Below are 3,776 nucleotides of genomic sequence, written 5' to 3'. Positions count from 1 at the left end.
ACATTTCAGTAAAAATTGAAGACACATTATTTGGAATGAAATACGATATTGAATCAGTATTGATCAAACATCTTTTCAACCAGTTTATATTGAAAGTGTTATTTATGTCAACAAAATCCAACACTTCCAGACCCAGAGGCTTCTCTTTTGTTAGAAAGGACTGACTTTTTTAGTTTGTGAGACTTATTTTTCTTATTTTTTCTTATTGATCTATTTACAAGTAGCAGGATTTACACATAAAGATAATGAGGGCTACACAAAACGAGACAGCCCCTCTGCCTTGGACAGAAGTACTATCCCAAGTATAGAAATATCTTTTGTAGCCAATTATTAAATATATTTTTGGTTTTCTTAATTTTGGGAGAGAAATTCAAATGTTGTCTGACTAAGTGGTTTTTTGACAGATATCTAAATATTTAACACAGTCCTTTAGAGGAATATTTTATATTTCTTTATCATCAGAGTCAAATAAACATAAGATTTCACATTTAGATTAATTATTTTTCATGGGAGAGAGAGATTAGTGACGAATTACCTAAAAGACGCTCCTCTTCTAGGTCCGGCCTCAGCTCTATCTCCATTGGCCAATTCCACAGCTCTGTTGTCATTGGACAATTCTTGGTGTTCGTTTCTTGCTACCGGTGCCGTCTCTGGTTGGCTGGGAATGGCAAATCTTGGTAGCCTCTTGCTAGCGCACGGCAGACATTTCCTTGATTCACCGTTGTCCAAGCCGATAGCAGTTGTATTATATACTAGTGTCCTTCCTTGCCCTGAACAACCATGTTTTTGTTGGACATTGAGCAGCACCCTGTGGCCATACCATGGCATTCTTCGTTTTACATGTTGTATAGTCAAAGACGTACAACGGAGTGTAAGTACAAGGCGCCGAAATAGCTCAGTTGGGAGAGCGTTAGACTGAAGATCTAAATGTCCCTGGTTCGATCCCGGGTTTCGGCAGCTGGTGGGAATTTCCTTTTTTGCCTTGCTTTCTTCATTTTTCTTCATTACTCGGAAACCGCGACAGCTGCGCTGTGTACACCTCGGTTTATGTTTTTGAGCATGTTTTTAATTTAGCCCTTCTTAAAGAATTAAGGTTATTGTAAACTAATGGTGCTAATTTGTTAGGACTTTCGATCAACCCTAGTACCTGAATCCATGATGTAATAACGTTGCCATTCTATCATGGAATGAATCCAGCAAAAATACGCTTGTAATTTCTGTAGGCTACTGTCAATAAAGCAGCCTCAATAATGATGTTACAGAATTTCAGCAGGGGGCGATGTTGACCTATTAATTGACTGTACTCTTGGTTTCCACTCGGGCTGCTCTTTGACTGTGGCCTGTGTAATACCAGACCATTCCATCTCCCTACTCACAGGAGGGTTCAGCAGTCTGATATTCATACTTTACAATACAACAGAGCAGACGGTACTCACAAATACAGTAAAACATTATTTTATTACGACAAAATAGATCAAAGGAGGTTGGAGTTAAACAGATTACAGCAGTTTGGAACAAACAGAACAAAGTAAAGTAGCTTGACCCCTTCTCTCTTGGGTTCTTATTACTAAACCCAGATGATGACAGTTTAATATGGGTTTTATTTTCATGGCCATTTGAAGCACCATTGTAACATGGGCAGGAACATTCCAGTAACAAAAAATGTGTTTATAATAGGTTGTGAATGGACAACCCAGCCCAGTTGCAATATCTCCCACAGATCTCTCCTCTGATATTCAATTCTGAGTGTACGATATCCACCCCCTTCCTATACAGCATACTGACTTTATATTATGCACACGTTTGAAGACACTCATATTACGCCTACTTACAACAGGTTAACTTATGAATAATTTACGATTGTAGGTTGGCGGTTTCTCATAATGCATGCAAACACACACACACACACACACACACACACACACACACACACACACTGTCACCCATCGTGTCTCACCTGTCAATTCTAGGGGGCACTGGGTTCAGACTCTCTCTTTCACAGACACACACACACACATACACACTGTCTCTTCCACTTCTCACACTTTCTTGGCCTTCGTGTTGTCCTCAGTGTATACTGTAGTGTGTGTAGTCTACTGTGGGGGAGTGTCATTCTGAGTGTGGTTGTGTTGATGGTTGTACCTGACAATGTTGGTTGAACATCTTCATAAACAATTATTTGTGGGAGCAGAGCAATATGAGTGGATATTAGATTACCTTATTTTTTGTCCATCTCTTGTGCCACATTTGAGTGTAGGCCTACGTAAATATTTGCCTTTCATGGTTTGATTGTACCCTCTATACCTTCTCATTGTGTTAGAGAGGCTTAATGTGCTAGTGTCTGTCAGTGTGTGAGTTTTGTGTATTCACTCAGTCTGGCTTATTGTGAGATTTAGCTGAATCACTTTGGATCATCTCTCCATTATGTCTATGTCCACTTACCTCTGATATTCTGTCTCTCTCTCTCTCTCTCTCTCTCTCTCTCTCACACACACACACACACACACACACACACACACACACACACACACACACACACACACACACACACACACACACACACACACACACACACACACTCACTCACTCAGATCATGCAAAAAATCTTTCTGTGAATGAGTTAACCACTAAACAACACAAAGTGCTTTCCCACTGGGTACAGACGTCTATTCCACATTGGTTCAACGTAATTTCATTGAAATGAAGTGGAAACAACATTGATTCAACCAGTGTGTGCCCAGTGGGTTGGGCCTGTTTATTTGTTTAACTTTACTTAGTTTAGTTTTGTCTTCCCAACCTTTGTCGGTAATTTCCAAAGTCTTAAGTACATTTGCATGACCCCTTTACCCTGCATATGTTGGTGTTAAAACCATAAAGTCTTGAAAGAGCTGCCAGCAGTTAGTCAGCCACGTGTGCAGGCCTAAAGCACTCTCTCTATACCGTCTCTTTAGTGACAGAGATGGAGCGGGTAGAACCATACATATCAGACAGACACACATACTGAAGAAAGATAGCTGTGTCTACGTCAGTGTGTCAGTATGGATGTACATGTGCTGCTCTTCCAGGAAAATGCTGTAGCTTGTGTGTGTGTGAGAGTGAGAGTGAGAGTGTGTGTGAGAGAGAGAGAGAGAGAGAGAGAGAGAGAGAGAGAGAGAGTGTGTGAGAGAGAGAGAGAGAGAGTGTGAGAGAGAGAGAGAGAGAGTGTGTGAGAGAGAGAGAGAGAGAGAGAGAGAGAGAGAGAGAGAGAGATTATCCATGTTTTTTTAATGTCTGCGAATGCGCTTGTGGGCATAGTTAGATGTAGGCTTAGATCATATGATGTGTGTGTTCTGTTAGTGTGGACTGTGATGATTCGTTGCTCTACTTTAAAATCACTCTGGCTGGCTGTACAATTTCCATCTTCGTTATAACCCAAGCAAAGCCTGACTCCATGTCTGTGTCCTCCAACAACTGGGGTCTTATTATGTAACAGTCTCCACCACTGTCCAACACCACGGTTGCGAAAGTCTCAAGTTGGCATCTTCCCCAAACACGTAACACACGATTTTTCACTGTCCAGACTTTTTCATTCCAAGTTTCAAACCGCCTGCTATTCCTCTCAGTATGTGTACAGTACATGCGGTTCTAAGCAACTGAACATCCTGCTCCTTACCCTCTCACCTATGATCTCTGACCTGAGAGCACCTGCTGGCAGTGGCAATGTTGATCTCCACGGTCACGGTCATGTGTTTAAAGCTGTTATTACTCTGTTAGCTGCAATTGTTCCTGTTCCTTAA

General features: G+C 41.2%; 1 non-coding gene across 1 annotated transcript; it reads left to right on the top strand.

Moving 5' to 3' along the window:
* Positions 1–884: 884 nt before the first annotated feature.
* trnaf-gaa (transfer RNA phenylalanine (anticodon GAA)) lies at positions 885–957 on the top strand. Its single transcript has one exon. It is a non-coding gene; the product is annotated as a tRNA-Phe (tRNA).
* Positions 958–3,776: the final 2,819 nt, after the last annotated feature.

This window comes from Salmo salar, chromosome ssa22 (genome assembly GCF_905237065.1).
Source record: "Salmo salar chromosome ssa22, Ssal_v3.1, whole genome shotgun sequence".
Taxonomy (NCBI): domain Eukaryota; kingdom Metazoa; phylum Chordata; class Actinopteri; order Salmoniformes; family Salmonidae; genus Salmo; species Salmo salar.
Note: the sequence above shows the minus strand (reverse complement) of the source record. Positions and strands in the feature narration are given on the sequence as shown.